Source organism: Aythya fuligula, chromosome 17, assembly GCF_009819795.1.
Source record: "Aythya fuligula isolate bAytFul2 chromosome 17, bAytFul2.pri, whole genome shotgun sequence".
Taxonomy (NCBI): domain Eukaryota; kingdom Metazoa; phylum Chordata; class Aves; order Anseriformes; family Anatidae; genus Aythya; species Aythya fuligula.
The window spans coordinates 618,389-641,276 of NC_045575.1; positions in this window are offsets into that span (position 1 = coordinate 618,389).

Here is a 22,888-nt window from a genome sequence, read left to right on the forward strand (position 1 = left end):
CTTCACATTTAAGAGTCCTGCCATATAGCAGCAGCCCCAGAGGAGGTGATTTGTACCCAGGAGGTCCCATCGCCTACAGCAGCTTCCAAGGACACGTCTGTGAGTGCTGCCCTCACCTCTGACAGTGCCCAACATTTCTCCAGCCCCAAGGGCGCACCCAGCATGAGGGTCCCTCCTCAGACCTCACCTGGAGAGCTGAGACACAGCCACATGCTCAGCTGTTTCTCCCCAGAAAGAGGAAAGGAAGGGAGGCACAGCCCCCTCCTGCTTACGCTGCTTTTATCACCTGCAGCTGGGCCCATTCGGCTGGGTAATCCCTGCCATGCCAGCTCAGAGCACCCCCTGCCAGTCAGGGCTCCGCAGGGAGGACGCAGACCTCTGCTTTGCTGAATGCTTGTGGCATTCGTGGGCAGTCGGAGGATTAAGCGCTAACCCCAGCGCGCCCGTGCGTGTGCCTGCAGCAGGCGCAGCTGGGCCAGCCCGGGAATGGATGCTCTCCAGAGCAGTAATGCTTTACGCAGAATTGTTTTCTCTAGGCCAGGATTATCGTAATGATCTGGGTAGCTAGCCGCAGCTCCAATCCTATTACTCCATTAGCATGGGCGTTATAAGGTGACACTCTGCATCTGCTTGACAAAACGCAGCTTCAGACTTTGCGCTGAGCATTTTAACTGAAAGGAATTCAGTTTTCACTTGAAGAGGATTCTCTATTATTATTGGCTTATAGCTGCTTAGAAATAAACAACAATAAATACTCTGCCAATTTACTTTCAGAATGTTCTCATTTAAAACACTCCATGCAGAAAAATATTAACAAAATAAACTCCTAGCTTATAAAAGGCTAAAGAGCTTTTTTTTTTTTTTTTTTTTTTTTTTGAGTGTCAATGTTTGTAGAAGTATTTTCTAAAGAAGCTGCAATTTGAATTAAGCAGCCATTGGTAACACGTTCTCTCAGGGCAAGCCACCGAAGATTGCTGTATATATTTGCTGTGTGCTAGCAATCGTGAAAGCTAATAGCAAACTTGGCAGTAAGGAAGGGTGGCAGAATATTGCTGCATTTTGAAGTCAAGGAAAAGCAGTGAGCGATTGGGCTTGGGAAATGTGTACACCACACTGCTACATGCACAGAAAGACCCTTCCAGTCCCTCCAAGCCATCCTCCAGGAGTCATCTCCTGTTACATCTCTATTGTTTGCTGAACATTTGCAAGCTGGGTCTTCCAGCTCCTAGGTATCAGTGTGCAAGCTAAGAAGCACACTGATGACTTGACACTGAATGTAACAGAGTTGTATTGTTCTTGTAATGAGTCCCAGCTCTTGGATGGAAGACACAATGCTTACACAATTACATTACAACAGAATAGGATTGCATTAGTTAATGGAGATGACCTCCAAGGAGGAATGTTCTCCTCTTATTAATTTAAGATAATTACATTAAGTTCCCTTCTCAAACTCAGTCTACGAGAGTGTTTTTCCACGGTCTACAGCATGTCAGTTCCCCTGTAAGATTTTCAGATTCTCCCTCAGTGCCCACTACTGATACACACACGTAGGCTGCACCCCTCTGCAGGGGGAGATGCAGGGCTGCAGAGAGGCTGGCTCCAGCAGACAGGCTCTGCTCGGTGCTGTGACCGTCAGTGTGCAGAGCCCAGCACGCCCAGCTTTCTGTGAGCCTACAAGGTGTCAGGCAGTTATGGGTACACCTCTAAGGAGAGATGCTATCCGGCATAGAGCACTTACTGAATTTGCCACAAAGGCACCCCTGACCCCATGCTGACCCCTCCCCTGGGACTGCACCTTGGTCAGTACAAGGCCAAGGGCGATGCTCCAGCCCCGGTCCTGATGCACCTACAGAAGCACACTGCACTTGGTCTGCTCCTGTGACGGCTCCTTCCCCACCAGACCATGCCCATTTCTACTCTGCTGCTGCTGGAGAGGGCACAGCACTGAGCCTGTGCTGCAGGGCTTCTCCTCTCCACCAGCACATACCTGGTATCACTTTATTGATAAGGAAAAATAACTTGTTTTACTAAAAATTGAAGGAGCTTGTTTTATTTGGCAAAAATTCTCCAATGCAAGGCACTCACTGGGGAAGGGGACACAAAGCATGCTCTGCAGGTTGGGTGCCTACGAATGTGCTGTTTTTCCTGACTGGAAGACCTTCAGATTTAGAGACAAGCCTCACTCCATTACACCCCTTTCTAAACTTGGCATGCATTAGTCCAGTGCCAGCCCGGGAGGTGCTAACATGATAAAGTGTGAAAGCCTGAAATAAAGCTTAACACAGAGTTTGGAATGGAGTTGTTCAGCATTATTGGCTTGTAAATTGTTCCTGTGATGAGATTTAGTAAAAGACTGAAGAGGTCCTTTGGCAGTGGGAGAGTATTTATGATGCTTTTGTACTAGTACACGAACGCTTTCTTGTTCTGCCTGTGTTTGTGGCTGCCCTGGAGGCTGTGTCCTTGTTTATTACTACTTTATATACACAGGTGCCAGGGAGGTTTGGGGCTTTACCCGTGCTCCTGCTGTTAGGCACTTACCACAAAGGTGGCCATCAGGAAAAGCACCAGTTTGGAGTGCCCGGCCCAGCTGTGAGGAGATCTGTCCCGGTGGTGCAGGCTCTGTCTTGCTGCCTCCCCAGTACCTGCAGCTCATCGCTCTGGTGTTGTAGCAGCACCGCTGAATCCTGCCTCCAGGGCCAGATCCCACGGTGTGCCTGGGTCCTGCTGCCTGCTGGAGGCAGCTGGGCAGAGCTGGCACGCTCTGCCCTTGTCCCTGTTGCGTTTGGTCACACCACTGATGCCTTCCTTTACACCTGCTGGCTGGCCAAGGGCAGTTTGCTGCTGCCACCAAAGCAGATGCACATCATTAGGAGCTGAGCCGTGCCCACTGGGATTCACAAGGACTGAACACATGGGAAGGAACTTGGTGAACAGAATTTAGTGTTGAATATGCCCAAATGTTTCCCCTTGTGTCAGGATGGAGGTCATCAGGAAGGGAGGACTTTCAGGCCAGTGTTTTCATAGGAACAACAGAGACGTCTTCCCTTAACACTCCTGTCATGTACACAGCCATCGTGCTGTTGCTGGCAGCCGAGTGCCTTTGTGTCCCCATGCCCATGCTGCTGAACATCAGAGCGATCGCTAATGCCACAGCTTCTTGTAGGAATAGAAATGTTGTTTTTGCAGAGTTACATTGTTTAGAAGGAGGGAATGTGGTACTGAGATATGCTTACAGTGATAAGAAAAGTTTAGCAGGCAACCTTGTAAAATGCAGACAATCAGACTCCTTAGGACAATTAGGTGAAAATCACGGTGTCAAGTCAAGTCAGATAAGTGAAGAAACATTACCACTTCAAGCAGTAAAAATGTCAAAAGAAATTTGAAATTTAACAGGCCGGCGACTGAAGGCCATGCATTGTTTGTGAAGCATCAGATAGACTGTGAATCTGGATTACCCACTCAGTGGGGAAACAGGGGAGGGTCCTGCCATCAAAAGGTATATAAACTGTGTTTTGGAACTAGTAGATGCGCTCTCTCCTGCTTGTGGGGCGCCCGCCATTGCAATCGCGAATAAATTACTACTTCACTGAGATCCTCGCCTGAGCCTAAGTTATTGGCTACGGAGTGTTTCTCACAATTTGGGGGCTCGTCCGGGATCCAGTCACCTACTGGGGAGCCCCACCGCCGCAGCAGCAGGAAGGCATGCCCCGCTGATTTCAGCGGTCCTGTGCATCGACGGTGGCGGTTCTGCGGAAAGCTGACAGAGGGCCCGAGACTGGTTAAAGAGGCAGGATCCGTGAAGTAGTGGGGAAAGGAAGAAGGTAGGCACTCCGGGTTTTTAAGAATCGATCCGGTAACTCTGTGCACAGACCAAGGTAAGAAATATTAAGTATTGCCTTGGGGGTCGGGTGATCTGGTGTATGGTAAGCCCTTGCACGGGGAAGTGCTGGCACTACACCAGGGGAATCTGGTGTACGGTAATCCTTGCACGGGGAAGTGCTTGGAAGTACACCAGGGAATCTGGTAAACTCAGGTGTGCGGTAACGCTGGCACGGGGAAGTGCTTGGCGGTACACCCCCATCTTTCAGTACGTTGGTGTGTGGTACACTGCAGAAGGGAAAATTCTGTAGCACATACCGGCGAGGGTTAGGAAAGATGGGAAGTACGAGTTCCAGGGAATCTGGTAAACTCATAGGTGTGCGGTAACGCTTGCACGGGGAAGTGCTTGGCGGTACACCCCCATTTTTCAGTACGTTGGTGTGTGGTACACTGCAGAAGGGAAATTTCTGTAGCACATACTGGCGAGGGTTAGGAAAAATGGGAAAATATGAGTTCCAGGGGACAGGGAGATATCCCTGGGGGAGTGCCTACTAATAGTTCTTCCTGAAAAATGATAAGAAATTGGAAACATAATCCCAAAATTAGAGGGATTGTAAAAGAAAAGTAATTAAAAAAAAAAAAAAAAAAAGGGTTAAATATTGTGTATCAGTCTGGACAAAAGAACCAATTAAGGAAACAGCAGTATTTTGGCCAAAATACGGGTCTGATGAAAATTCAGGCTTTAAATTTATGTGTAAACAATGAGATTCCTTTTTCAGAGAAGGAGCCAAGTTATGCTCCCTATAATCTTAATATTGAACTGGTGGCAGCAGCAGTCACTCCAGGAAGGGAGACAGGGACTGTAATTAACACTGTCCCTAAAGAAGGATCGTACTCTAGGCTCTGGCAAGAATTAGAACAAGGTAGAAGATATGTTGAGAATTTTGCCTTCCCTGATACTAACAGTACTAACACTAACTGTGTATCCTCTTAGGTGAACTACCCCCTCCTCCTTACCAGCAGAGAGGTTAGGACTTTTAAGAAGGAGAGGAAGTCTTTATTCAAGAACCCCAACAGCCTAGCTGAACAATTAGACCAGTTCCTACGACCTGATTTATACTCTTGGGGGAGGGAATTATGTCTATAAGTATGTTGTTTACAGGGAAAGAAATGGGAATGATCAGGAGGAGAGCTGCTATACAAGAATGGGAAAGAGCTCATCCTCCAGGACCAGGGGTAATACCGGCAGGGCAGAAATACCCACTTGCCAATCCTGGCTGGAATAATAATAGTGTGCAACACAGAAATCATATGAGAGACTTGGGGTCAGAATGAGAAAGTACTTGGGGATGAGACCTGATGACCCAGTATCCCAAGGGCTCTTGAAAGTTCATTGTGTGATTAAAGCCTTGCAAAATATGCAGAAAATGCTTCAGAAGGTGGGGGGATGTAGTGAACAGTCACTGGGGGACCCTCCTGCGGGAGGCCCTGGAGGTGTGTGTCCGGAGGGGAGATGAGAAGGAAAAGCAGAGAGCGAAACTAATGGTATTGACAGTGCAGCGGGTAGTGAGGCAGAGGGTTGGAGAAAGATGAAGAAAATCTTCAGGGGGAGTCAGTGCCAGGATGGAAAGGAGAGGAAGAGAGATGAAGGAATGGCAGGCAAAGAGGGCTGCCTGTGTTGTGGCCCGAGTCCTAGCAGAGACAGGCTTTGATAAGATGTTTTAAGTGTGGCCAGGCTGGCCACTTCGAATAGGAATATCTGGAGTGGAAGAAGGAGGAAAGAAGGAAAATGGGATGAAATATGCTATATTGATATGTTGTTTCAGTATCTTGGAGGGAAAAGGTATGGAATTAAGTTGGACTCTGACTGAGCCTTTGGTGCTGGTATTAGAAAAGTGCGGGCTGGAGAAAGATAAAGGAAGTGTTAAAAGAGTTGCTGAAGGTGTTAAAGGTGTGGCATGTAATATTTAACAGAGCTGTTTGAAGTTGAATGAGCAGGGAAAGAGGATGTAGGCATTATCTAAGTAACAGTCTAGAAGTTTTGGTATATTTGCATATTTGCTGTGGTGTTTGTTCAGTTTCCCAAGCATCCGGGAGGGGGGAACAGCCTGCTCCACCAGGGGCCTCTCCAGCGGCCGCAGGGGGGTTTCGGCTCCAGCGCCTGGAGCGCCTCCTCCCCCTCCTTCTGCACTGACTTTGGTGTCTGCGGGGGGGGTTTCTCCCTCTCTCAACTGCTGTTGAGAAGCAGGTTTTTGTTTGTTTCTTTGTTTGTTTGTTTTCGTGGATGTGCTCTCACAGAGGCACGGACTGTATTGTTCATGGCTTGGCTCTGGGCAGCAGTGGGCCCCTTAGGGCCAGATGAAATTGTCCCTTATCTGCCACGGGGAGGCTTCCGGTTTTTTTTTTCTCACGGGGGCTGCCACTGCAGTTTCCCACCCCCCTACTCACAGCCCCCGAACCTTGCCATCAAACCCAATACACTGGGGAACAGCTAGGTCATTACTGACTTGTAAAGTATCAGGGATTAAATTAACTAATGAAACCCTAAAAAGTGGGGCTGGGATAACAGTGCCACTTTGGGGGGGATACCAAGCTGAGACTAGGGGATAAAATGATCACGGGGTAATTATTGTATGTACCCAAGGCAAGGACTAATCTGTTGGGAAGGGATTTGATGATTAAATTGGGCATTCAACTAGTAAATTATTAGACTGGAATAACAGTGTAATTAATGGAGTGCTCTCAGGCCCTGAGAGCAAATGTATATTCACCTCTGACTGGAAAGACCCTGAAATGGGGGCGGAAGCAACAATATAGGTGGACAATTTTACCTTGGGGGGTTTACAGGGCCACCTATCTATATGGGTAAGTTTTAAAAAAGATTTTGGAGCAATTACAACCTCCCAAGGAGGTATTAATGTTACAAATATGTGGATCATTTTCTATTGTCAGGACAGGAGAAAAGAGTTGTGAAGAAAGCTACTAACAAGCTATTCAACTTTCTGGGAAAGCAGGGCTTGAGAGTATTAAAAAAAAAAAAAAAAAAAAAAGTTACAATATGGAGAAAGAGAAGTCAGGTATTTAAGGCATCTAATGTCTGAGGGAAAATGAAGAATAAATCCAGAGAGGATTCAGGGAATTGTTGAAAATTAAGAAAGAACTAAAAAGTTTTAAAAGAATGATTTTTTTAAGGAATCAGGAGCCATGAAGTCTGAAGGAAAATCGATACTCCCTGATGGGAGAGAAATGCTGAATAAAGTGATAATGAGGCAAATATTAACTGTTTTACATCAGAAGAGTCATTAGGAGGTGCAAGCAATGTGTGATGTTGTGCTAAGAAAGTATGTCTGTGTAGGAATATACACTTTAGGGAAGCACATATGTAGAGGATGTACCATATGTCAAAAGGTAAATAAAAAGGTGTTCTGTAACCCATCTAGAGGGGGACGGGAGCCAGGGGTTTGACCTTTCCAAAGTATACAGGTAAACTTTACTGAGTTACTTGTTTGTCCTAATTGACCACGTGACTAGATGGGTGTAAGCTTTCCTGCAAGGGTTAAAGCAGGCCTTAGAGATTGAGTGGGATTTTCACAGCCCCTGGCACCCCTCCTCTTCTGGGAAGGTGGAGCGAATGAATCAGACATTAAAGAAGCAATTAACTAAACTAGTGTTAGAAACCCAACTTCCTTTGGTAAAATGCTTACTCCTACAGGTTTAAACAGCACCGAGAAAGGATATAGGAATTTCACCATATGAGATGCTGTTCAGATGGCCCTATCTGGGCAGAAGGGATGAGATACCACAATTCAAAACAAGAGAGTTTCCTTAAGAACTGTATTCTGGGGTTGTCTTCTTCTTTGTCATCTCTCAGGACCTGTGGGTTGTTGGCTCAAACCCCACCTTTGGAATTCCCCATTCACCACCATCATCCAGGAAACTGGGTCCTGATTCGGACCTGGAAAGAGTCAACTCCGGCCTGAATGGGAAGGACAATTACTGACCACTTAAACAGCCGTAAGAACTGCGGAAAAAGGTTGGATTCACTATACTTGAGTGAAGGCATCTGTCGACACTAGTACCTGGGAAGCTGTTCCTACAAAAGACTTGTTGGAAGTTGAAATTGAAGAGAAAAATCTCGTAGTGGACTCTGAGCAGGATAAGAGCTTACAATTGTAAACTAACCTTTTATTTTCACAGGTAACTAACGAGTGTGACTTGTGATTGAGAGAAAGGACAGACCTATAGCGAACTGCAGTGCTCCCAAGGGGGGGGTTGTTATAGTAGTAGTGTACACCTTATTTTTGTATCGATAATTATTTGGAAACCTAAGGTTTAAAAATAATGACAGGGAAAAATTGATTACTAATTTTGTTTTTAGTGATTCTAGGCCTCAGAGAAGGCCTCGGTCAATTGGTAACTTGGAAAAGGCATGACCAGATAATAGCAAAAACGGGATACCCCATCAAAATATGGGTGACTGTGACAGAGGGTTATGTACCACAAGCCGTCACGTTTGATGCTTGTGAGGTGTTAGCTTGTGGAGATTTAAATGCCCAATGACAATTGAGCAGAAAGAACAAATAACTGGGAGAGACACAACAGCCAGATTGAGAATAGCTGTATGGAAACAATCCTCTATTGCCATCAGAGAAATGGAGAAACTCAAGGAGAAAACAGGAGAGTAAACAGGAGGCCCTCTGAAATGTGGCAGTTCAAACATTTGAGATTCAAACAGGGTATGGGGATGTGAATGCCTGGATAGAATGGGTCAAATATACTGTCCAGAGTCTCAATCGTAGCTACTGCTATGCTTGTGCCTCGGGATGACCGATTGCCCAGATAGTGCCCTTCCCATGGGGGTGGACCAAAGACTCCCAAGGGATGCGATGTATGATTGCATTGTACCAAGAAAAGACTGCCTGGGGAAATGAGGCCTGTAAGTCTCTCTTTGCTGTTTCTTGCATGATAACAATATCACAGTTCCCCCTGCATTCTCTACAGCTATAGGTAACCATACAGCTTGCCTCTCACGGCAGGGTGTGAGTGCTACCTGGCATCTGGGAGAATTTGCCTTGTGCTACCAAGGACTTGATGGGAAACTGCTCAAGACTAGAGATCCCCAGGGCAGATCTCTGGTGGTACGGTGGAGGGAAGATCTTACGGTCCACCCTACCATCTAATTGGGAAGGCACTTGTGCACTTGTTCAATCAGCTATACCCTTCACCCTGGCATTTGAAAGAGAAACATCACAAATACCCAGAAGAAGTGAAGGAGGCTTAGGAATATCATTTGATGATAGAGTATACATAGATTCTATTGGGGTACCTAGAGGAGTTCGGGATGAATATAAAGCCAGAAATTAAATTGCTGCAGGGTTTGAGTTACTGTTCTGGTGGGTAACAATCAATAAAAATGTGGATTGGATTAATTATTTCTATTATAATCAGCAGAGATTCATCAATTATACCAAGGATGCGATGAGAGGAATCGCTGAACAACTAGATGCCATCAGCAAAATGGCTTGGGAAAACAGGATAGCATTAGATATGATGCTTGTGGAGAAGGGTGGTGTATGCGTGATGCTGGGCAACCGTTGTACTTTTATCCGTAACAATACTGCCCCGGATGGCACAGTAACAAGAGCATTGCAAGGGCTTACCACCCTTGCCAATGAATTAGCAGAAAATTCGGGAGCAGACACTTCCATCACAGGATGGTTGAAATCTTGGTTTGGTAAATGGAAAGGGATGGTAATGTCCATATTTACATCCTTGATTATAGTAGCAGGAGTTTTGACAGCTATTGGCTGTTGCGTTATCCCCTGTGTAAGGGGACTTGTCCAGCGGTTAATTGAAACCACATTATTGAAACAAATGACCATAGATCCACCACCCTACTCAGATAAAATGATATTAGAGGAAATGGAGAGCAAAGAAAGTGAAGAACAGGAAGATATTTACCAAATTACATTTAAAATAAATAAATAAATAAAAATAAAAAGAGTTTTTGCAAAAATCAACAGTTTATAAAAAAAAAAAGAAAAGGGGGGAATTGTAGGAATAGAAATGTTGTTTTTGCAGAGTTACATTGTTTAGAAGGAGGGAATGTGGTACTGAGATATGCTTACAGTGATAAGAAAAGTTTAGCAGGCAACCTTGTAAAATGCAGACAATCAGACTCCTTAGGACAATTAGGTGAAAATCACGGTGTCAAGTCAAGTCAGATAAGTGAAGAAACATTACCACTTCAAGCAGTAAAAATGTCAAAAGAAATTTGAAATTTAACAGGCCGGCGACTGAAGGCCATGCATTGTTTGTGAAGCATCAGATAGACTGTGAATCTGGATTACCCACTCAGTGGGGAAACAGGGGAGGGTCCTGCCATCAAAAGGTATATAAACTGTGTTTTGGAACTAGTAGATGCGCTCTCTCCTGCTTGTGGGGCGCCCGCCATTGCAATCGCGAATAAATTACTACTTCACTGAGATCCTCGCCTGAGCCTAAGTTATTGGCTACGGAGTGTTTCTCACATTCTGTCCTGCATGCTGTGGAGGGGCACCTTGGTGGTGGTGGTTCTTGAAAACCACAGCGTGGCCCCCTCAAGTGAGAATTTATGGATGCACGAGCCCACAAGGGGTGCACGAAGAATAATGCTGTGCATGGCTGCCTCGGCTAGCAAAGGCACAGCAGACCTGCCCTCTTCTCTGTTTAAGCTTTCCAAGACAGGAAGCAGAACCTGTGTCTAAGTGCCGACTGACACACTTTCAGAAAAGATTGCACCCCTGGGATTCCTGGGATAAGCGCTGTAGCAGGTTGCAGCGTTTACGCTCCGGTCATGTCAGGCCAAATGGGACATGCTGCCCCTGCTGACTGCCGGGCTCCTTGCCACTGGGAATCTCGCATTTGGGTTGCAGGCACACTTGGGACTCCCCTATTTGTACTGACAAAGAAATGAAAGCTGAGCTAAAGCCTAGCCATGTGCACAAACTGAAAGAAGCCTTGCAGGGCTAGAATGGCAATGGCAGAAGGCTTGCAGCAACTCTTCCCGCTGCGCATGCTGCCAAATGTAGGCAGGCGCACGGGGGCAACCTGCTTGTGCACCCTGGCGCAAACCGTGCCTTAGTCTTGCCCTGTTGCAGGCTTCCTTTGCTTTTACACCAGCCTGTCCTGGAGTTTTGGTTGCTCTGTGTGGTCCAGTTCTCCGCCAGCTCATGCTGCTGCCATGATGCAGAACTGTTCATCCCATCAGGATAGCCACAGAAATCCTACCTCCCCTTACCACGCTGCTGCAGGCATTCAAACCCCTGGGAATGGAGGTGGAATTTGCCCTTTCACTGTTGGGTCTGGAGGCTGGGCCATGCTCCTCCTTTCTTCCTCCTCCTCCTCCTCTTCCTCCTCCGGCAGCAGGAGCTGCTGCACCGCGCCCCGCCACAGCCCGCGGCCGCAGGAGCTGGCAGGGGAAGCACTGCAGGGACAAGTCCCCCACGCTGCCAAGGACGCAGGCACCACCCGCAGCTGCTCGGCTCGGCAAAACTCTCTTGGGAGCCTTAGGCAGCGTGAAGATGCCTTGAATGATTCCTGGCTCTGTGGATGGGATGTTTTATGGTGTCCTCCCATCTTTGGCATCGTCAGGGTGGGACTTAGGTGCTGTCACGGGGTTCATATTAAACATGATGGATCTTATTGTAATCCTTGGAGCCTACGTAAAAAGATACTCTCTAGACGTCTATAAAACATGCTGGGATTTGCAATTAAAATACCTGGGTGGTGACTGTGTGCCCACAACCAGCTTTCCCCTCCCTCTTCAGTTTAGAACAGCTCCATGCAAACCCTGTTTTGCAATCGTTGTTTAAATAGCAAGCTGCCTTCAAAGGAATATATTTAGAATGGAGGGCTTTCCCCCCATAAGTACACTCTGAATGTTTGAATGATTTCAGCTGCTTTGGCGAGAGTTTCCTGTGATATCATGATCTGATCATTTCTTTGTGGACTTACTGTGCTAAGCCCTGGAAGGCTTGCGGCTCCCACGGCTCTGCTCTGCGCAGCACCATGGGCTGCACTTGCAGGCGCACAGCGGCTGGGTGCAGGGTAATGGATGTGGGGACAGCGATGAGCCAGCCGGCTCTTCTGCAGGCTGCTGCAAGCAGCTGGGAGAGCAGCTTTCTGCTGGGCATCCACTGGCATTTCCCTCTGGGAGCACTGTTTTCTGTAGGCACTGTTGCAGAGGAGCCGTGCTTGCATGACCACAGGGGGACAGCTATCGTGGCCCTGACCAGATGCTTTCCCTGCAATTGTATGTGTGTGACCATCACTTTAAGGTCTGCAAAGAGTCTCTGTAAGGCAGAAGGTGGGTAGGCTTATTTAAAATAAAAATTAAAATTAAAAATCTAGCATAGAGAAGTGCAGTTCCAGTGCTCATATTAGCAATTGCTCTGATTTATACCTGCAGCAGGAAGAGGCCAGAAGAATTTTGCTGAATGTCAAACAAATATTGATCTTTTAGTTTTGCAAATAACTCTGTTCCACCTGCTCACAGGTAACGTGTGGCAAAGTGCCCTGCCCCACTCTGCTGTGGACAGCTGCCTCCTCGGCTCTGCGCCGCAGCCAGTGCCTGGTGGTGCCCAGCCAGTTCCCACCCTTATCTGCTGCTTTCACATGTTCGGGAAGGTGGGAGTCAACAACTGTAGAGCTAATAGGTTTTTGGCTAGGTCACAGTCAGGTTTCTGTGAATTTTTCAGCAAAAGTAAGGTAGCAATTCAAGAGCAAAAGGACAAGAGAAATATTTGCTTTCTCAGTACAAACACGTCCCTTCTGACCAGCTCACCCCTGCGGGACGAGTGCTGGAGCCTGTTCAGTGGAGGCAGCACCAGGGCTCTGTGCTCTACAGCCTGCTCTGCCTTGTGCTCGGGGCAGGAGGGGGGAGCCCGAGGCGAAGACCTGGTACCCAGCCTGTGCATCTGAGCACCCCATGCTGAGCAGGCTCCCTGCAGGCTTTTGTTGCTGGGAGCCACCACAGTGCTCGCTGGAGGAGCCCTGCTGCTCTGGGGATGTGTAATTAGCAGCAGGAAACGCACAGCCTCCCCAGGGCAGCTCTGAACACATCTCTGCAGCTCTCCAAATTTTTTGTCCAGGTGGTGAAGCTGAGGAGGGGTGGTGCAGCAGGATGAGCTCCCCTCCCTGCGGGCTGCTCCTCGCCTTCAGTAGTGCCTGCTGCTCAGCCCGGCTGTGTGAGGGCTGCCTCGCGTGTGAGAGCAGCACACGGAGCTGTCTGGGTTCTGGTGTTGGACAAAAGAAGGTACAGAAGGATGTAAAATAAGCCCTGAATTACTCTTCAGAGCCTCCTTGCAAACCCACCTAGAAGGAACTTGGCTGTAGCAGAGAGCTAGGTGGCTGAAGCTGCAGACCCATTTTTCAGCTGCTGTTGTGCAGCGTCTGAGAAGAAAGGCAACTCCCACTGGATGTTTTCGGTGGGGGCTGACACATGTTACTGCTGCTGTAGCTGACATCAGAAGAAAACTCAGACCACTGTGGTCTACTTTGCTCTTGGAGACATATTTTTGACCAGATATTTGTTAAATCACTCTACCTCTCCTGTTTTCTTGAGCTGCGTAAGATGCTGTCTTCCACAACCAAGTAAAAGGTATCGAAACAAAGAACCTCATGCACAAGGTACAAAAAATAAACTGTGCCTTAACTACCAGAATGCAAACATTTGTGCAGCGAGCTGTATACATTTTCAGTGCAAGATTCCCCTCAATATTCCCCAAAGAATTTTAAAGTATGTATTTTAAATCAAGAACAAAGTCTGCTCCCCAGTTGTGAGAATGGAGGAGCCCACTGTAAGGCTGTGGCATGCAGCATTGTAGTAGTGCCCCTTGGACCGAGGCACAGGCATAAGGTTTTTCATACGATTGAAAGAAATGCTTGACTAAACAGCTTTTTGTGCTCTGAAACGTATGCTGCAGTCCCATTTGAGCAGTAGATTTAGAAGTCCCATGGTCCAGAATTTTTCATACATGCTGATCTTGAGGGTGAAATCCAGCTTTCTGATCCCAGACGCGCGAGCAGTGCTGGAGGGGTGCTGTTGGCTGGGAGCTGGTGGTCAGGATGCCAGGTGGTGCCTCTGCTTCGGCTCCCTTGGATGTTTTACCTTGTGCAAGGCACTGAGCCCTCCCATGCCCACCTCCAGGGCACATCCAGCTGTCCTCCTAGCTCTGGGCCTCCCCAAATACACTTACTGCAAGGCTAATCGCAATAAGAGTTATTCCAGCAGGGCTCCCCACTTACTGCTCTGAGCGGATGGAAGGGCCTTGTGGTGACCCCCCCGGCCCTGGCTCTGGGGTGGGTGTACTGGGAGGCACTGGGACATGGGGCTGGTACCCAGCCACAGCCAGGCATTTGGGAAGGATGAGCAGTGCCCTCCCTGAGCCAGGCAGGGAGGGGATGGGGACGGGGACGGGGACAGGGACAGGGACGGGGATGGGGATGGGGACAGGGATGGGGATGGGGACGGGGATGGGGATGGGGATGGGGATAGGGATGGGGATGAGGATGAGGATGGGGATGCGGATGGTCCTACATGCTGCTGGTGCAACGTGGCCCCAGCTGCCTGGCTCTGGGCACCCACCTGGGGTGCAGGGAGGGGGTGCTGCTTCTGCCACCGGCTGCTTGTCCCCTCCCAGCCTCTGGAGCTGTGCGGGGCTGTCCCTGCGGCTCTGGCCCTGCACAGGCAGCTGCCCGGGGGCTCCAGCAGATGCCTGCCAAGGTTTTTTCTGCACATGCTGCTCACCAGAGAAACAAAGGGAAGCAAGAGACCACAGACGTGCAGCAAACGCCTAAATGCAAGTGTTCAGCTTGTTGGGGTTATGCTTGTCTCTGTCTCTAGTGCTAATTTGAGTCAGCATCCGAGCCCAGATCCCTTCCATCACACCTTTTTTTGGGGAAGGGGCAGAATGTAGCACTGATTTAAGCTGCCGTGTAATATGCACCTCGTACATTTTCTCCCTGTGTGAGATATTGCAGGATTTTCACAAGCCTTTTGGGACAAAAGATAAAGTCAACAAGGAGGAAAACATGTTAGCAACAGAAAATAGGATTCAGACACGGGTGAGGGTCTGCCAGGTCGTGCTTCTCACCCCAGCCGAGCTCAGGCCCCCGCTGCTGGCTCTGAAAATGCTGGGAATTGGATTTTGTGTGCGTTTCGCTGGGGGAGGGCAATGTTCCTGGAAATGCCCAGGAGAACTTTCTGAGCGCCGTTCTCAAGGTAAAAACCTGTAACTTTATCATCTTCACATAATTTGAAAAGACGACCCCTGTCCCCAAGGCACACAAAGAATAGCTTGATATGTTGCTAACAAAGCCTCTTAAAAGATAAAGAGCAAAATGCAAGGCAAGGAGAGCATGCCTGGCAGGCAGACAGAAGCTGGCCAGTATAGGCCAAATTCTTTAGGAGTTGAGTTTCCGTTTGGGCTCAGCTTTCCCGCGGATTCTATACACCTAAAGAAAACAAACCGTAATCCTATCTGGGGCCCAGCACTCTATTTATTTCACCTGGTGAAAAGATCTTGCCAATTCCTCCACACTGAAAACCAGCAGCTGCCCAGCAAGGGAGTTGGGCCATAAGTATGTTCTGCATTACAGAAAATTCGATATTAAAATAAATGTGATCTTATGAGGACGTATTTGCACTCTTACTGTGCAAGACATTCCTCCAGGTTTCTCTCCTGTTTCACCGTGTGATTTGGATCCTGCTCTCCGCTGTTCCTCAGCCCTAAGTAATCCAGTTAGACAAGCTATAATCCGCAGATTACAAGCGGGGGAAGCGCACAGCCTCTGCTTGCCTGCTCACACTCACACAGTTTGTGCGGTTTTAGGCAGGGAACCGGGCAGAGGAGCTTGCTGGCCTCCTGCAAACACCTACTGCTCTTTTAAATCGCTCAGAAACCAGGTTCCCTCCCCTCAATGCTCCTTGGCTTTACGCTTCCTTCCTCTCCCATTCCTGTGCCTTGGTGCCACAGCCGCGGGCCTCAGGGGTGTTGCGGCACCGGCCATGGTGCTTGGGGTCATGGTGCTGTGCGGAGTCACAGTGCTGTGTGGGGTCACGGTGCTGTGCTGGGTTGTGGTGCTGTGTGGGGTTATGGTGCTGTGCGGGGTCACGGAGCTGTGTGGGGTCACAGCACTGGCCCTGGGCGGCCGCCCCATGCAGAGCAGGGCTGAGGCCGCAGAGCAGCCACCGCCAGCACTTTGCCAGTGGCGGGGGCCTGGCTCAGAGGGGTGGGCGCCGTGGGGGTCCAGCGGGCTGGGAGCCCCCCACCTGCACCCGCTGCTGCGGCAGGGAGAGGCACGGCGGTGGGGAGGTGCTCCTGCTAGCAAAATGAGAGCAAAACAAGAACCGTTGTGTTTCTAGTGAGTGAGGAGACAAAAAGCCAAGCATTTTCCACTCTCATTTCTCTTTCCTGCGTTTTGTTACTGATACCTCCCCATGGGCATTAGAGCTCTGACAGACGAGCTCTGCAATGGATTAAAGGGTTACTGTGCTCAGCTGTCAGAGGTTGCTGTCCCCTTCGTGGGGATGGTGGAACAAGATCCGTGCCGTGCCCAGTCCCTGCTCCCCACAGCCAGGCACAAACCCCATCCCCTCCGGGGTAGAGCAGGACAGAGCTGGTGCTTGGCTGCGAGCCCAGCACTCCAGAGCCATCCCCTCTGCGGCTGGGCTTGCCCCAAGTGCAGCGTGCCCTTTTGCCAGCCCAGGGAGATGGCCTTAAGTGAAAGAGCCCTGGGCTCTGCTGCCATCGCCCTCTGTCCAGGCAGAGATGAAATCCGGGGCTTCTGGCCGCCTGCCTTTGGGCTGCTGGTAGGCCCCGCGCCATTTAGAAGCATGCACGGGAATACTGCTGCGCCCCCAGGGGGTCCCTGGTGAAGGCCACCTCACAGACCACAGCGGGACAAACCTAACGCTGGCAACCATCGGCTCCTCTCCTTCCCCAGCCAGACCCACACCTCCCTGCACACAGAGGTTTCCAGTCCAGAGACGTCTGCATCCCCGTGTAGTTAGTAATGCTCAGCGAATGAAAGCCTGAAGTATCTGCAGTATTACATGCTCCTTTCAAACTTTCTTTGGAGACGGATGCTGCTGACAACATCTCCTTAGCTGCTTCCCAGGCTGATATGTCACACAAGTGTGCAGGGAGGGGTGGTGAGGAGATACAATCAGCATTTCCACCATACATTAATTCTCCAATATAACCCAAGTGAGAGGACCACTTCCAGAGCTCCCGCTTGCTGCAGCTTTGGGCAGGATAACACCAGCAGCTGCTAGGACAGTTTGTATTTATGTTCACTTTGTGGGCTCACAATGATCCATTAACATTCAGCCTCATCTATGCCAGATTTTATTCTTCTAATTATTTTTACTCTGCAAGCACTACTCCAGGAGCTTGAATTATTCCACCGTCAGATTGATAATTTCAAAATGACCAAATTAACTTAAAGTAAATTGTTTGGACTTCCTACTCCCTTACTCCTGAAAGTGAATCCTACATGTTAAAAATTTCAGAATAATTTGTTCTTTATGCTGTTTTACTAACACTCTGCAGGTACTAAAAGAGGTGAGCACTTCCTCTCAGCACCTCTTTCTGTGCTATCCTGAGGGTAACTTAGCTTAGCAGGCATTATTTTAGTAATAGAAGTCTCCAATACCAAAATAAATCGTTAGATGTGAAGGCTTGATCTGTTCTTAGGAGGCCTAGAAGTGGATTTCTGACTTATCGGATGATCTTCTGCCTAAACCTCTAAAAGGTATACAAAACCTCTGCACCTCTGGAACCCAGAAAGAAGCCTCCTCTCCTGATGCAGCTGCCCGCACACAGGGCGGTGCCGTGCTCTTGTGGGGCAGCTCCCGGCCCCTGGTGGCATGTCCCTGCTGTGGGGTCTGCAGGGTGAATGAGCCCCTGGAGCCAGCACCCAGACCTCTGCAGTGCTGCGGGCGTTTGGGGGGCCCAGTGGAGCTGTGTGATGGGCTGTGGGCTGTGTGACGGGCTGCAGGCTGCAGCAGGGCTGCAGGCAGGGCTGTGTGATGGGCTGGCACAAGGAGAAGGCTTCGGGCTGCAGCTGAGCAGCCGAGAGCAGGGGTACCCAGCTGCGAGGTGCCTGGGAAGGGCAGTGGAGCTGCAGTGAGGGGCGCTGAGCTCCGAAAGGGCAGAGGAGCTGTAGACGCAGAGCTAATGCATATTGTCACACACCGTTTCCAGATTGAACAATCAGTGTCACAGCCAAGTGAAGCCTTTTGGAGAAGGAGGCACAGCTCTCCAGCTGTTTAAATCTTGATGGCTCTCAAATAACAAGATTAGGCAATTGTAGGCTACAGGAAGGATACCAGTAATTACCGCCTGATTGGTAAGAGCCATAATTAAAGTGCAGCACATTTCAACTCTTGCAGCACTAGTCCGACCCACTCCAAGTAGCCATCCCTCCATTTGGTTCTCATTTATCTGCCTCTCCAAACACAGCCTCTTCTGTACTTGGCCAAGCATCTCTTGTGGCCGGTGATGGATGTGGGCATCCATGGGGCAGCTCCCGCTGCCTCTCCTGGGCTGCTTTACAGCCTGCTGCGTGCTCTCCCTTGGGAGCAGATGTGCTCTTTCCCCCCTGCCTGTGTCCATCCCTGCTCTGGGAGCTTGCAGGTTGACTAGCACTGACTACACCCAGCCACTACTTCAGCCACTGCTTCCACCGCTGCACCACGAGCTGTCCCTGGGCCAGGTGGAGCACCGCAAAGATGTGGAGACAATGAGGAGTGCTGCTGTCCTTCAGCTGTGAATGAATGTTTACTACAATAAGGGCAAGTTGTCTACCAGATGATGGTTAATAGCAGTCCCTTAAACCGGTTGAGTTAAACCCTGCCGTGATTGAAGGCAGCTGCTGGGATTGATGCGCACCCTGCCTTGCTAACTGTGCTACAGCTCAGTGATTAGTGTTTTCCAAAGGGAGCCATCGATCACCTTGGTGCTTGTTTGCTCTCCGGCTGCTCGGTGGGCGCTGGTCCGTGGGCTGCACGTGCCAGGCAGCACCTCGCTGCCCGCTGCCCACCGCAGGGCTCCGTGCCCCTGTGACGGGGCTCGGCCGGTGGCTCCTGGGCTGTGCAGAGTGCAGTGCGACGCTCGGGAGCGGTGCCCCTGCCCCTGCCGGCTGCCCGTAGGCAGGGCCAGGGCCTCTGGCCAGGCTGCCTCGTCCCCACCGGCAGGGCAGGGAGCACCACAGCTGCCCCTTCTCCTTGGGCACTCCAGCTGAGACCTCAGCGCACGTACTGCCATCGGCACGGGTACATCCACCCCTCCAGGGCACCCGAGTGGTGCTACCAGAGAGCTTGCTGTTAGTTCTGGGCGGTGGAGAATCTCCCTCCATTTGCCCAAGCACTGTCATTCACCGCCGCTGCTCCTGCATGAGGGGAAGAGGCGAGTGGTTGAAGGACTCAGAAATGCCACAGGGCTCGGTCAATGGTTCTGCAGCTTGGGCGAGGTCTGCAGTCCAAGGGTGCATGGTTTTCTCTTGGTTGCTGCAGCAGAACATCTCCACGTGAAGCTGGCTTTTTTGTCCCGGTAAACTGTCAACCAAGCAGGAGTTGGATGCTCTCTGATAAAAATGGTGATACTTTTTGGAGGAATGTGGAGAGAAAGGAGTGAGGGGAAGAAAGCAGTTTTATCTTTCTTAGGTTAAATTTTCAGGATTGGCTGAGTGATGGTGCTGATCAGTTGCAAGGGGGTCATGGTGGATCTGCCGTGTGGGAACAGAGTTACTGCTCTGCCAAGGAGATATTTAGCTGGCTTGCTTTTTCAGGGGATGTTTGCTTAGACGGTAGCTCACATCCACCAGGCTGAAAGGAAGCGCTTCAGCCTTCCCGGGAATGGTCCCGGAGTGGCTAGTTAGCTAAGATGGAATTAGTCTCTTGGTGGCTCAGTTGTTTCTGATTAACTTAAATATATACACTGAGTCCAAGCTGCTAAGCACAACTGAATTTGTGGCCTGTGTGTGGAAATTCCTGGGTGGTCCTGGGCTCAGAGGCTGCCAAGAGTCATCGCCGCTGGCCGGCATCCCCATCCGCACATGGCACGGGCATAGGCACGGGCAGGGGCACAGGCAGAGTGTGGGCACAGCGTGGGCAGGGTGGCAGCGAGCAGGGGGCTGCCCTCCGAGGCCTCTGCACCCTGAGGGGGTTCTGAGCCAGCGCGCAGTTCTTGCAAGGGCTTGGGTGTGCATTTTTGTCAAGATCGTATTTTCTCATGCCAATACTTGTAGCTCTCTTTGGGAAAGCTGATGACAGCCAGCAGCGTGGAGGAGGGTGCTGCATAATGGTTAAATGCCATATAGCGACCCCTATAGTTAAGGTTACATGAGAATTTCTATAGGCTAAAAATTTTCCCAAACATTCACCTGCTGAGCTTAAATTTTCCATGCTTGTTGTTTGCCTGAAGGTGAATTGTTTTCAAGCTTGAGAAAAATTCCTTTGGCTGTGTCTGAGTTATGGGAGAAGAGAAAATACTCTCTTCCCACTGGAAAATCTTTAGTTAGTTCTTTTTTTCCCTCATTTTTTTTTTTTTTTTTTTTTTTTTCCTTCTTCTTCAGACAGGACTACAGAAAAAAGTCTGGAGTATGAAAAGCCTTGAAACTTGGCCTGGGCCGAGCTTTTATCCAAGCCAAGTACCTCAGTTGGAAGATTAAAGTGAAGGATAGAAAAGGGGATAAGAAAATGAGAGACTGGGCAAAAGGGGCTGGGGGAGGGAGTAAATCTGTTTGAGCATGTTCTACATTTCCATGATTATTTTTTTCTGTTTCTCTCTCTCTCCCCTAATAAACCTTCATGAGCTCTGAAATTGCAGCCTGTGTGAGTCAGGGTGCAGTGACGAGAGTGGTGCATTTGGGCTGCTGGGTGGGAGGGTTTGCTGCCTGAGACCTGGGGAGAAACACTCTGGATGGAGAGAGCTGCATGTTTCGTTCCATGCTCAGCAAGCTGAGAGTGCATTCCTGTAACCAGCTTTCCTGCTGTAAAGCTATATTAAGTCATCAGCTAGAATGATAGAACCAGTGGTACCTTCCCTCTTCTCTAAAACATGCGGTTCATAGGAGGAAGAGCTCTAATTCTAGTGAGCACTCTGCAAATTTTCATGCTAAGAAATATGGGGGACCTTTTTAATGTAAGCAAGTTACTGGCAGGATCTCTGTTGGTGTGGTACTGAAGTTGGTATTGAAAGAAAAATAGAAAAAGGTGGATTCTTACACTGACTTTCCCCTCTGTGGTGCTCACAAAGTCAAAAGAATGGATTTATTTTTCTCGTTAAATGTGCAGGTCAGTACACTGGACCAGATTGAAAACCATGTATTAATGTGCACGGTCTTGTATGCGTTTTTAGTTTTTGGAAATCTGAAAGATACATTTGTGAAGGACAGGTCTGCTGCACATGTGGCCGTCCAGGCTGGAGGTATATGCCTACAGCAGAGCACGTACACACATCACACTCAGGGGTGCTAGTCAGGGGGTGTAAAGGCGTGTTCAAAGGTTTGGATTCATCCTTAGCTATACAGCACAAATTGTGAAAATACTCATTGCACAATATTCATGAGCTATTGCTGGATACAAAGCATGAGCATTGACTTCTGTGTTCCCTGACTTTTTTTTTTTTTTTTTAAAGTTATGCAACCAGAGTATTGCATTCCTGTAATTTTTGCATCTTGTGCAGGCCCCTGCCTTTGGCTGGCAGGTCTTTTCTTGAAGGATGTGTGATTTCTGCCTTCCCCGCAGCCGTCTTCTGCAGCAGCCTCATGTGCTGTGCTGCCTCTCGCTGCAGGTGCAGTGGCCGTGAGGGCTGTTTGCTGCTTGTCCTGCTTCAGGGATGTGGGACTGCCAGTGACCTCCCCGGGCTGTCCCTCCTGGCCATGCCCTGCACCGACAGACTTGCCCAGCCGTGCTGCTCGCAGACCTTCCCACCCTGCGCCAGCTGGAAGGCTGCTCTTGCTTGGGGCATCTGGGAGAGGTCAAGCCCTGCGTCTGCTGCCCCCCACCCCGCCCCAAGGAAGGGGCTGCTGCCGTGCTGGGCTAATCCCGCTTTCAGTGATGAGTTTATCGGCTTCCAGCATATCTTGCTCTGGTATTCCATGCTTTTTAGTTTACTTAACGCAGCTCTTCCAGCTGTTCCAAACATCACAGAGAAAAGGAAACAATATCTGAGAAGTCCCCCCTTCTCCGTCCAGAAGCTCTGGTGAGAGAGACAATATTTGCATTGTGCCCTGGCTTCTCCCCGGCGTCTGTTCTCAGGACTGGCGATCCTGCTCTTGAAGTGGTTTGAGGTGGAACAGAATGCATTTGTGCTGAGAACAGCAGAGGGATTTTAGTCACTTTCTGAAATGGGGAAAATTGCCTCATTTTTCAGCATTTGGCCTGCAATCCCACACTTCCCTAGTTCTATGTACAGATTAGTTCATACTTTTTTGGTGTTTTTGGCTTGAAATGAACACTCCCAGCCAGCGGATAGATAATTCCACTTGTGCCGATCCCCCGGGGCACATGCAGGGCTGCAGAAACAGGAAATAGGAAACGTATTACATACCTTTTCCCCTCAATTTTATTTTCATAATGCATGGAAAATAGCAGAGCTCTGAATTATTTGAAATTTTAGAGTTATTTAATATTTATTTTTGAGAAACAATCTCTCTTTCAGGCAGGCCTGGCGCTGCTGGACCAGCAGCCCGGCCAGCTCCGGCTCCAGCGGGTGTGGGAGGCACTGGTGAGGCAGGGCTGGGGGCATGGGGGGGCTGCTCCCCGCTGCAGCCCCCAGCAGCCCAGGAAGGGGTCCCTGGAGGGTTGCAGAGACACTCGGTCCTTGGGCTCCAGCTGCAGGGATGCATTGGGGCATCTCTCCCCTGCCCTCTGAGGCTCACAGCACTGCATCTGCCTGGGGTGGTGCCCAGACGTGGCTTTGTTGCAGTAGCTGCTTTTCAGCACCAGTGTTTAAAAATCCTAAGTTTTCATCTGCACTCCAGCAGAGTGGAGGGGTGTGTGGGGCAAGGGATGAGGAAC